At 37.0% G+C, this 13009-nt stretch overlaps 1 pseudogene; it reads left to right on the top strand.

Moving 5' to 3' along the window:
* Window positions 1-9734: 9734 nt before the first annotated feature.
* On the top strand, window positions 9735-10953 carry LOC118968010 (olfactory receptor 2D3-like; annotated as a pseudogene).
* Window positions 10954-13009: the final 2056 nt, after the last annotated feature.

The following is a 13009-nucleotide window of genomic DNA, read 5'->3' as shown; positions in this document are numbered from 1 at the left end:
AGATTGAACTTTTAAAGGCCTCTTGAGGCCAGATAGCCAAGCCAGACTTGCCATCAGGCTTTGCCTGCAGTACCTGTAGATTTGGATGAATTCTTCTCTTCTCGAGGTCTCTGAGACATCCTGAGATTCCTGCATCTGCCAGGAAGTGACTTTCCTTACTCACCTGGTAAGGCTGCTGGGAACCCTGTAAGCAAGGTACCAGGCCAGTTCTTCCAAGGGGCTTCGTTGGGGCTTCGTTGGCTTTATAAAGTCAACCTTAGTTCCTTAAAGCTGATCATACCTGAGTTTATGCATGTGTCTCTCAGGTATGACACTCCAGTCAAAGCCTTGGTGGTATAACCTGTGTTTTTAATTGGTCCTCTTATAAGGAAAGCAGGTTCTTATTGAACTTATGCAAATAAACATACTGCCATGAAATATAAAAATAGTCACTGAGAGTTTTTAAATTCTGGAGGGATCAGGTAGAGAGAAAGATAAAGTTTCAATTCTGCTTATAAAGAGTTATTTAATAAGCTGTTGTCAGCTTAAGAGAAAAAGCTTAAAGCACTTTATCAGCAATATCTGAAACAAAAAGCCATAAAATCATCTTCTTTAGTTTACTTAACCCTATGTAACTAATACTTGTTCTGCTGAAATTTAGTTCTTTACTAGTTTAGGAGTAATAAAACAGTGACTATAAATGACAAAAGACTTACAAATGACAATGGCTAAAGATAAGATGAGAGCTTACTGCAAGACAGTTGACATAAGGAAATTCGGATATTTCTGTAACAAAAAAACATTCAGTAACAAAGTTTAGCATCATTCCCTTTGACAGTGCTTTCCAGGTAATTAAGCAGGTAAGTATATATCAGATAAATAAGCCAAATTAGTCAAATACTTTCTCCAATGAGAAAAAATTCCTCTGACATATTCCAGGGGCCCTCTGGAAAATATCAGAGTTAACTAGAGGTAAAAGTACCTTTTTTAATTTGATTTTGGGAAGTTGTCAGAAGAAAGTTTATTTGGCACTTGCTTAAATAGTATTATAGGTTGCTATGAAGCAATACTTACGCATTTAACCAGAATGACAACAAAATACCTCAAAGGCAAATAAAGAAGGTTACACAGTTGTTAGCAAAGTTTAGCTTTCAGTCCTTTTAATATTAAGATCTCATTTTCTTAAATACTCCGACAACTCATTGAGACTTTAAGCATGAGAAACTGCTTTGATAAAACAATTACAGAACCCTTTGTAATCTTTCAACAGAAAGAGCAGATTAACAGTTAAGAAAACCTAGTCTTTTTAACTGAAAACAAAATTCTAATTTTGCTGTGTAGTTGATACTGAGACTCATTTGCTTTAATTTTATATAGCATGACCATATCAATTCTTTCACAAACTTTCTACAACTTCCTTTTACATTCAGTTCTCCCTCTTTAAATAAACAGCTGTACTTCAGAACAAAGTTACTTTCTTTTATCAAAAGACACATTCTTTAGCATGTAGAACGAATTTCCATTCCTTATACTTTCTCTTATTAAAACAAACATCTTTTAGCATACAGAAATGTTTTCTTTATTACTTTAAGTAGTTTTAATTAGAACTTAAAATCATTAGAAACTTTAATTTTCAGTGAACACTGAGAAGTAGGCTATTGTAAACGGTGACACTAGCATTCTTTAGATTGACAAATTTATGAACATTTTATAATTTCTGTAACTATAAGCTTTACAGCACAATCTCTCACTAAACATAAAGTATATCTTCTTAACTTAGCAAAACTTTAAGGTTTTAGGTTACCACAAAGATTCTCAGGCTGTAGGTAGGTATACAAACTGTAACACACAATTAAAAAGGTGTTCACTTGCCACACTCATTTGGTTCACTCATTCATAACAACTATGCTAGATTACTTACAAGACCTTTACTGAATATTAGACAAAGCCAAGCCTTTAAGCATTTTATTCTTAAAAGATTTGGCAGATAACATCGACTTGAATGACCTTAGGTAAACTTAGGCAGCTGATAACTACAAGGACATGCGGGCCCCAGCCAAACTCAAATTAGCATTAATGCTTAACATTTTTTATCAGATTTTCTGGAAGTTTTAGAATGCCTAATTTTCACAAGCACTTGCTTTAAATTAATTTCATTAATACCAGCTGGAGGTAGAAAGATATTTTCATTTACACACTTAGACACACAAACATACAGACTGAGACATAATGATAAGGTTCCCTCTGGCAGCCATCCGACATTGAAAACTGGCTACTCACTAGAACAAAAAGTCTGCCACCGACCCTTCTGGACTTCCACACTGAGGTTGTTAGCTCTCCCCCTAATATCTTTAACCTGTAAAAGAGTGGTTGGATTAAATGTTCCCTCCGGCAGACAGCCAACGTTAAAGGACGGCCACTCGGTGCAGAAAACACGAAATTTTCCTTTCCTGACATCCGTGCTCAAATTGTGAGCTCTCTCCCTAATGTCTGAGAAAAATGGTCTGTCATGAGAGACAAGGGGATCGTCTGAATCTGTCCCATTTCTTCTGTCAACAAGACTAAGACAAACACGACAAACAACAGGCGCCTACAGAGAAGAATCTGCCCCGGCCGTGGAGGCAAAACTGAAAGTAGGTTGAGGGCCTGTCAGACTGCAGAGGCAGCTGACTTTCCTCACAGATGAGGACCTCATCCTCCAGACGGGGGCAAGGGACGTCTCCCAAGACCCCTGGTCGGTGACCCGCCAGTGCATCCGCCTAAGTCAATGCCGACCCAGATACAGATTGGAGCTCCTACAGGCTTATACAGGCTTGTGCGTAAACAAAAACAGTGAGACACAGATAAAGACAGAATGAGATACAGGTAGATAAGGACAGACAGATAACTGAGTGCACTCACCAGCCGACACAGGGCCCTCCGGGTTGGGAGTCCTGGAGGTCTCTGGGATCCCGGATGAGCCCACAAATGTTGTGCCCAAAGTCACAAATCCCAGAAGACCACCAAGGAGCCAACACCGATGCAAAAGCAAAGAGCCTTTATTCGAGCTAGCTCAAGCTCAATCTCTCATCTACACCAACGCAGTGGCAAGATGCCAGAGAAAGAGAGCGCGTTTTCCCCAGAACAAAGGTTTTATGGGTTTCCAGGGCAGTTTGGGGTGGTGATGGCCGTGGCCTTGGCTGATTGGCTGGGCCTGGGGGTAGTTGGGGGGTGATGAGTCATGGCTTTGGTCAGTTGGCAGGGTCCAGGGGTGGTGGGTGTTCTTGCTGACTGGAGGGGAGAGAGGGACTAAGCTCCGATTGGGTGAAATAGGATCCAGGTCCCGATTGGCTGAAATAGGATCCAGGACCCAATTGGCTGAAATAGAATCTGAAATACTCTGGCAGTTCAGTTGGGGGGCATCATCCAAATGATGCAGAATGTACTTCTGTCAGCCGCCTTTTGTGCAACCATCATGACAGAAACTTCTGACAAAGAACTTGGGAGACACTGGAGGTCCTTAGACTTGTTAAGAACAATAGAGTAGTACCTCATACCAGAAGAGATTCAGGTATTTCAGCTTGTCATAATAAAAATGCCCCCAGGTTATTTTCCACTGTAGAAATGTTTTAAAAAGTTAACAGCATTGATTACTCCAGGGAATGTTCTGTTTACAACAGCTCTTAAGACCTCAGGTTTAAAGACTTCCTCCCGGAGAATCCTCCAAGCTGTTTCCTTGGTGGATTTGGGATAGAATGAACTTCATAGCTCAGATGATGTCCCAACCTTCAGAATATTTAGTAAACACCAATGGAAGTTGACTACCAGAATATGGATTAGCAGACTACAGAAACCACACTTCATTAACATCTCTTCATCACTGACCCCACTGTCCTGTGTTTGTCTCATGCTGGTCCTCAAGGTGAGAGTGGGTAGGATGACCAGGGGGAATTAGCCCTCTTAGGGAGTCTGAAATCCTTATTCTACTCATTGGAGTGGGTTTACCTTTCACTTTCCTACCCCCTCTCTCTCTTTCATCTGGCCTCTAGACAGAACACATGCTCTTCTCTTTTACTGCTACTTATGTCTCCTGTTCTGCAACTCCCCTGTGGAGGATTAAGCTGTTAACCAGGGATACTCGAATGATAGTAAGGGCTGTGGACATCCACTGCATCTCCTTTGCACCAAAAGCTAATCTGCCAGATCTCTTGCTGTCTCAGTGCTCTCCTGTGAGGGATTCCTTCCTCATTTCTTTTAACTACATGGGTGTGGACACTCGGAGTCGGCAGGACCAGGGTGGAATCTAAACTTTCTGTCCCAGCGGACTCAGGTAGGATTTTCTTGTGGCCAGACATCCCTGGATGGCCATACAAGGCTGTGTGTGAGCATTCTAGTCTGTTTGTGCAGGCATACACAAATCCTGGTATCTTGTCCCTGGCACACTGAACTCAACCTTCTTCCTCTGGATTTAGCTGAGTCAATTCATTCACTCTCTTTAACCTGGTGATCAATCATGGGATTTTCCAAGTCAAGATTTTCCCAACTCCAGGTCAGAGTTCAACATCTCAACAGCCAGCAGAGAGCCCTCTTCTCACTTACATTTCCTTGAGAGAGTGAATGGGTTGGTGTGCTAATGTGTTGGTGTGGAATATGAGGTTATTTATTCACTCACTCAACTAACATCCTACCTATGTGTTAGTTGATATTGATATAACAGGTAATAGATAAGCAATATCTTTATCTTTACTACCTTGAAGAAACAACTAAGTCCAGGGAGACAATAGCTGATCAAATCCTTTAAAGACAATGTTAGGACTGCATGAAAAGTAGTATGTACATATCTTTCTGGGCATTGTGAAGATAATGGTCAAGATTACACTGTAGACTGAATAAAGAACTTTAAGAAAGTGAGTATGCTAAAGCTGACTCTGGGCAATTAATGGGTGGTTAAAATCATAGGAACCAGAATGTTCCTGTGAAGGAATGTGAAGTCTAAGAGAACTGTAGATTTTTTTTTTTTAGGGAAGAGGTGAAATTTTACATGTATGCTGACAGAAGACAGATCACTCAAAAAATTTGAAAAGAATTACAAGAATGCTATGAAGCTGAAATGAGGATTCACAATTTAATAGTGGTATCATTTGCATTGTTTTGTGATTTGTTTTCCCATAGGATGTAGAGAACCAGAAGAAGAAATCAGAAGTAACAACTTGGGAATGAGGTTTAGAGAACATTATAAAGATGTAGCAGAATACAAGAAGAAAAGCAGTTAAGACACAGTGAATTACCATCACACAAAGGAGAGACTGAAGAGGATATGTGATGAGGAAGGGTCATGCCTGGATAAAAGTGTTTTGGTTTTAATACAGTCATGTAAATAAAAACGATACTGAAAGGATTTGAAGAGTCAATGGTGCAATAAAATATAGAAGTAGTAGGTGCTAAACATGTACTTGATCAATTTAGAAATAAAAGCATAAACAAAAATTAGATAACAGGAATAGTATAATACAAGGAATAGTATGTTCAAGGGGATGGTGCTGCCTTCCTTTCTTTTTTCCTCAAGAAAAAATCATTATTAAATATTGTGGTAGAAGACAAATAACATAACATTTCCCATCTTAGCCATCTTGAGCAGTTCAGTAGTGTTAACTGTATTCACATTGTTGTATAACATCTCTAGAACTCTGTCATCCTACAAAACTAAATCTCAATACCCATTGAACAATTCCCCATGTCTCCCTCCCCATAATCCATGGCAACCACCATTCCATTTTGTTCCTATGAGTTTGACTGCTTTAGATGCTTCATATAAGTGGAATTGTATAGTATTATCTTTTTGTGACTGGCTTATTTTACTTAACCTAAAATCCTCAAAGTTCTTTCTTGATATAGCATGTGACAGGAGTTCCTTATTGTTAAAGGCTGCATAATGTCCATTGTATGTGTATACCACTTCTTGTTTGTCCATTCATCCATTGGTGGATATGTGGATTGCTTCTATCTCATGACTATTGAATTATGCTTTATTTTACTCTTTAAAAAAATATTGCAACTGTTTAATAATGGTATTAAAGAGATGAAAAGCTAATAAAAACAGAGAGAACAAAAAACTAATAAGTTTCAATAAAGGCAACTAGTGTCCATGTCAGTATACAGCAAAATGAAAGACTGCTTGATTTTACTCTAGCTGTGTTCTACCACACTAATTGTTATTTTAACATTACTAGGTTTTGAAAAAGTCACAGTATGTGTAGTGGTTAAGAACATGGAGCTTGGATCCAGTGACCTGGATTCCAATCCTAGTTATTAAACCTTAACTTCACTATCTTAAGTCTCAGTTTCATTGTTTACATAAAATGGGAAGATGATATTACCAAAGAGTAAAATCATTCTAAAGATGAAATGAGATAATGACTATAAAGACTTAAATGCAGGACCTCTCAATGGTTAGTAGCTTTAAGAAAGGATACTTCCAATGTTCCATAATATAAAGCAGGAGGATAGAAAGAGGAAAGAGATGAAGGTGAAGAAGAAAGCAGGTACCAGATCACAAAGGATCCAGTGAAAGAGTATTATTTATATTCTGATTAAAAAGCAATTTGTTTTCGTTATAGGGCATTTGTAGATTACAGAATCACACAAAGGTGAAAAGAAAAGTCACTTATAATCCCATCACTCAGAAAAACACACATGCCCACATTGGAGAGAAAAATTTTTTAATGAGAATTACAGTATATTTTTATAACCAATTTTTCTCTCTTAAGTATTTTGCAAACATTTTTGATGTAATAATTCTACATTTGTCATGCTCAGAAAAGTATTCTACCACATGAGATCAATGAATAATCACCTTATTTCTAAGTGTGGAAGGTTATTTATATATTTGTATATAATCCCTCTGGAATGTTTTCTTTATAATGAATGAAGTGGACAAACTTCATTTGTTGTCAATTGTTTAGTCAGTTGGTTATCATGATTTATTAACTGATGTGCACTTTTCTGGCTTATTAAAAGCATTTATTTAAGTCTCACACAGCCTTTGCTTGTTCTAATTCCTATTCTGATCTAATGAGTTATCCTCTTGTTTTTGCACTGTTCTAATATTATTTTCATTGTTACAATTTGTTTTGTCAAAATTTTATTATCACTGTAATTCTTTCATGTTTTTATTTTAAATAATTTTTATTTTCCTTTTTACTTAGAAAATGAAAGCTGAAGTGTACAATAGTCAAACAATACAAGTGAGTACAAGAAGACAAAGGTCTCCTCTTAGCCACTTGCTCTGATTCCACTAGAATTCCACTTTCCAGGGTTGATCACCTGCAATAGATCTACAAATGATGTATACAAACTATTCTGCAATGGCACAATATATTTCCTAGGAATCCTTGCACATGGTTATTTTAAGTTTTTTAAGTTTTGACTTTTAGGAAAGGCTGGGTTCCAATTTCAGACTTATATTACAATAATTTCTCTTTTAGACTTAGAATAGTAATGGAGTTTTCAAGTAGTCTTAAGCATATTTTGTTATTACAATCAAACTCTAATAAATTAATCAATTGATCAAAACTGAATACATGTGAATCTTGAGATTTTATTGTACTATTCTCTTTACTTTTATATATGCTGAAAATTTTCCATAATAGAAGAATTTTTTATAAAAGAGAGAATAACATGATTAAATTGAACCCTAGAAACCTCTCATTATCCTCTATCACATTTGGCCTTGATATTGAATTTTGCTAGGAAGACAGTTCCAGTTCCAAAGGGTGATTAAAGAGCAAAAAGGTAAAAATAATGAAAAGAAACTTCTTTCTCAATCAAACACAGCAGGCATGTCCTTAACAACTATTGCTATGCTTTGCCTGAAATATTTCCCTAACCTTGCTGTTACTCCTAGGTCATGATCCCATTATTATAATGGGATATTATATATTACAAGCTAGTCTTTACTGTCCTAAATTCTTTAAATTGTTTACGTTTTACTTAACTTTATATAAACACAGTAAGATACCTATTATTTACATCACCATTTCGCAGATAAGGAACAGTAGGCAAAGAAAAGCTAAGTAATTTGCTGTTGGTCACACATGAACTAGAAAAGCCAGGATTCAAATCTTACAATTTAGCTGGAAAGCCCTAACTGCCAGGCAGTGAGCTGTGCTATCTACTTACAACTGACAGCAATCTGTGATCAGTGGACTTTCACTAGAGGAGATATGCCTGTGGAAATACACATACCACAAATACACAAGTATTCACACACACGCATTCACACTCCATTTAAAAGTTTAAAATGATATATCATATATAAAGTCTGATGAAATGCCTTACATTTAGTAACCTATCATAGTCATCTTGCTATATCACCAAACTTGGATGTTATATCCTTTTAAATTCCACCCTAGGCAAAATATGGCATTCATCTATTCTTTAATATGCATGTTTATGATTCATGCCAATTGTTCACTTTTACTTACTTATTTTGAAAGGGGTATTTAAATCCTTTGCCTATTTTTTCTAATGGATTATATATCTTTTATTGTTGACTTTAAGTGGTCTTCATATATTAGGAATAATTTTTAAATTATATTCAAGTTTTTGCAAATACTTTCTCAGATTTATTTATTTTTAAATTTTATTTATAGTAGAATCCATTACATAGAAAACTGTTCTTTTTAAATTCTCAGGTTTATTAGCATTTTCCCATATAATTTGTTTCTTTTTTGTGTGTGTGTATGTTTAGGACAGCTTTTACAACACAAAAATTGGATAGATAGATCTCCTACCTAAATTAAAGAAAACTTTAAATATTTTATAAAATTAAATCATAAATGAATTTGGAATTAATTATTCCTTACACTTACATTATATGTCTATGTAAACATGAAAGCATACACCTCTATACATAATGTTCTAAAGTGAACAAGCAATTATCCCATACTGTTTATAAATGATATACTTACTTATGAAGCCATTTTTGTCATATTTTGAATTTTCATACATGTGAAGATATGTGCCAGTTCTATATTTATAGGTCAAAAGTTTTATGTTTTATTCAACATTTGATTATTGAGAATATTTGCAAGTAATTTGATTGTATATTTTTTAAAAAAATCAAAAGGAGCCAATTTAAGCTTATGATAACTGGTAAGAAATGGAGTCTGGTACAAGATGAATAACTAAACAGTTTCATCTACCAAAACTAAACAAGTAGAAATTTTAGTTAAAGAAATTCCTTCACAATGGCTAAAGTAAACTAACTGTATGCTTGAAATTCAAGACCTATTTCAAGAAAATCATGAAACATGATATCTGACTAAATGAATAGACATACTAATTTTACTAATAAAAAGACATAGTCTTATAAAGATATTCATTTCATCTGAACCAATTCATAAATTCACTAAAATTGCAACCAAGTGTACAGAGGATTTTTATAAGGGCATTTAATAAGCTTATTCTAAATTTTATCTAGATGAGTAATTTTATGATAGAAAATGAGGTGTGGAAATGGCAAATGGAGCAGCAGAGGAAATATATCCTACCAGATACAAAATATATAGTACCTATTCCTTTCCTTATTAATATAGTCTATTCTGAGCAAACACAGAACTCTGCCTTCTCAATATGGAAGCTACTAAGAGATGGAAAACAACAGCTCAGCTTTGGATACTGATTAATATAATACCCAAGGAACTCAGATTTTCTTTTATACCTGACCAAATATGTTTCTTTTCTTGGTGCTGACCTATAAAGAGCAATAAATATTCATGGGAGAAGAAAACCAAACCTATGTGACTGAATTTGTCTTCCTGGGCCTTTCACAGGATCCACAGACACAAGTCCTGCTCTTCTTCCTTTTCCTGATCATCTACCTGCTGACTGTGCTGGGAAATCTGCTTATCATTTTGCTCATTCACATAGACTCCAGACTCCACACACCCATGTACTTTTTCCTTAGAAATCCGTCCTTTGCTGATCTCTGTTTTTCTATTACCACTGTCCCCCAGGTGCTAATCCACTTCCTGGTAAAACGGAAAACCATTTCCTTTGCTGGATGCTCAACACAGTTGTCTTCCTCCTAGCAGGGTGTACAGAGTGCGCCCTGCTGGCGGTGATGTCCTATGACTGCTACGTGGCTGTCTGCAAGCCCCTGCACTACTCCACCATCATGACACACTGGGTGTGTATCCAGCTGGCCATAGGGTCCTGGGTGAGCGGGGCACTAGTCTCTCTGGTGGATACCACCTTTACTTTCCAACTTCCCTACCAAGGGCAGAACATTATCAACCACTACTTTTGTGAACCTCCTGCCCTTCTGAAGCTGGCTTCAGCTGATACCTACAGCACAGAGATGGCCATCTTTGCAGTGGGCGTGGTCATCCTCCTGGCTCCTGGCTTCCTGATCCTTGTCTCCTACTGGCATATCATCTCCACTGTGATCCAGATGCAGTCTGGGGAAGGGAGGCTCAAGGCTTTCTCTACCTGTGGCTCCCATCTCGTGGTCGTTGTCCTCTTCTATGGGTCAGCAATATTTGCCTACATGCGGCCAAACTCCAGGATAATGAATGAAAGGGATAAAATGATCTCTGTGTTCTACTCAGCCGTGACACCCATGCTGAACCCCATCATTTACAGCCTAAGAAACAAGGATGTCAAAGGGGCTCTCAGGAGAATGCAAAATAGCCCTTTTGACGGTGAGGATCTCTGCTTATGATGACAATTTCAGGGATAGGGATAGAGGTTATTTTCTTGTAAACTTTTCCCATTTTCATCCCATTCCTCCACTTTTGCCTTCCCTTTCCCATTTTCCCATGTTTCCTCTCAGATAAATTCAGCAAACTGCCTATTCAAAGCAAGGCACATTCATAGACAAAGGAAGGAAATACAGAAAGGAAGGGAAAAAGAAAGAAAAGAAGGAGGAAGGGGAAGGGGAGGGAGGAGTGGAGGGTAAGGAAGGAAGTGAGAGGAAGGTGGATAAACCGTCTCTACTCTCTAAGCCCATTCAACCTAATGAGGAAATTAAAGCAAGTAGACATACAACAGTACATAAAAAAAACAAGAACCAAATAAATAAACCCATTTCAAATATGAGAATACATTTGTGGCAAACGGAGTCCTTTCCTTCATTTTTGCATGTATTCATCAAATGTATTTTTAATATGTATTATATTTATCCCAGGTCCATTGTCTAGAAGCAGTGATACAGATATAAAAAGTAAACTCTTCAAGCAGTTTATTTCTAACATGGCCTTGAATTTTAAATTTAACAATTTCTGAAATTTAAAAGAGCCCTTTAAGGAATAACAAATGGTAGAATTTTTTATGAGTGTAATGTAACATTAGTAAAATTGATTTCTCACTTGAAATAAAGCTGAGAAGTAGGACAAAGAGTCTAGATTGAAAAATGCTTTGAACTCAATACTGAAAAAGTTGCCCAGCATGTAATTCTGAAAATACTGGAAACTGGGGAATCTATGAGGCAGCAGTGGAAAATGAGGATAAGGTTAAGAAAGGGACACTTTCATGCCTTATAATGTAGACTATAGTGTTTCATATTATGACTTCAAATGGTCCCTAGGTTGCTTATTGAAAATAATTCTTAGCACACAGTTGATCTCAGGAATCTAGACTGGTAACAAGCCCTGGGTGAATCTTAAGCACACTAAAACCTGTACACTACTTTTTAGGCAATGGGTACTTTTATATGCACGAATTATTGATTATTTCCTTATTGTCTGACTTCTCCATTGGACTGTAAATTCCATGGCAGTAAAAACTGTAACAGCTTTGTTGATCTCTATATTATCACTTGTAGTAAAGTGCCCAGCCATTACTGTTCCCCAAGAAATATCATTTTGAATGAATAAATAAAGTTGGAGTTTTAAAGAGAGATACAGGCTGGAGAAATAGATGTAGAAGTTTATTACAAATAAATGAAAGTGAAGTTTGACACACTCAAGGATGTGTGATAAACTGTTCACCAAAAAATGAATTTTACCCATTACAATCTTGAAAGAGTTACATTGAAATGCAAGTGCCTGGTCCAACTGCAGATCATAAGGGTGGCAATGATGTAGACACTGCATGTTCCCTGGGAAAGTATACCAAGGTGATTCTGAAGTGCAATCCTGGATGAGACACAGGGCTGGAGAAAGATACCAGGAAAGGCTCTAAGACAACCTTAGAGTTACCAACATTTGAAGGTGGATGAAGAATAACCCATGAAGCCCAGAGCATCAGGAATCAGAGAAATGGGAAAGGCTGAATAAAGGTGTATCAAAAGTGGCGAGAGGAGAGGCTTCCAAGGAAGGTTTCTCAAATGTCTCAAGAGTTTTAACGTTGATAAAAAGCTAATGAATTTGCCAGCTCAGTCATTATTGAGCTTGGCAAAAAATTAGTACAGAAGAATAATGAAGTCTCATAGTTACAGATTTTTAGAAAGCATATATAATGCATTGCTAAGGAGGTGATTTTTAAAACTGAAGGATGAAAGAGCCAGATAAGGTGTGGTCAGGGTTAAGAGGCAGGAGCAGAGAATAAGCAGGAACGAATTCAAAGATTTTCCTTTTATACTAAGAGAGGTGTCCTCACCTGTAATATAATAAAAAGTCTCCTGTGTTATACTCTACCTCTAGTTATAGTTTTCCTTTATGTAAGGGGACACTAGTTGCATAAGAAATCAGCAAAGTTTTTCTATAAGGGGCCAGATAAATATTCTAGGCTATACAGGCCATACTGTCCCCATCAGAACTATTCAACTCCCTTTAGATCAGGAAAACAGTCACAAATAATACAAAAATGAGTGTGTTACAATAAAATTTTATTTGGAAAATCAGGCACTTTGGTTGTGGCCCCAGGGACTTTTTTTGCTGACCCCTGACATAACAGATAAAATCCCAAATCTCAGTGGCTGAACGGGACGAAATGTATTTTTCACTTAGACACATTTTAGCTGAGTGAAGGAACGGCAGATGTGTGGGCCCAAGCTGACAGAGCTCTGCTGTTTGGGGCTGTCAAGGGCGTCCTACACCTGTGTCAGTAT

Source organism: Manis javanica, chromosome 11 (assembly GCF_040802235.1).
Source record: "Manis javanica isolate MJ-LG chromosome 11, MJ_LKY, whole genome shotgun sequence".
NCBI lineage: Eukaryota > Metazoa > Chordata > Mammalia > Pholidota > Manidae > Manis > Manis javanica.
This window is presented reverse-complemented; position numbering and strand designations above follow the sequence as displayed.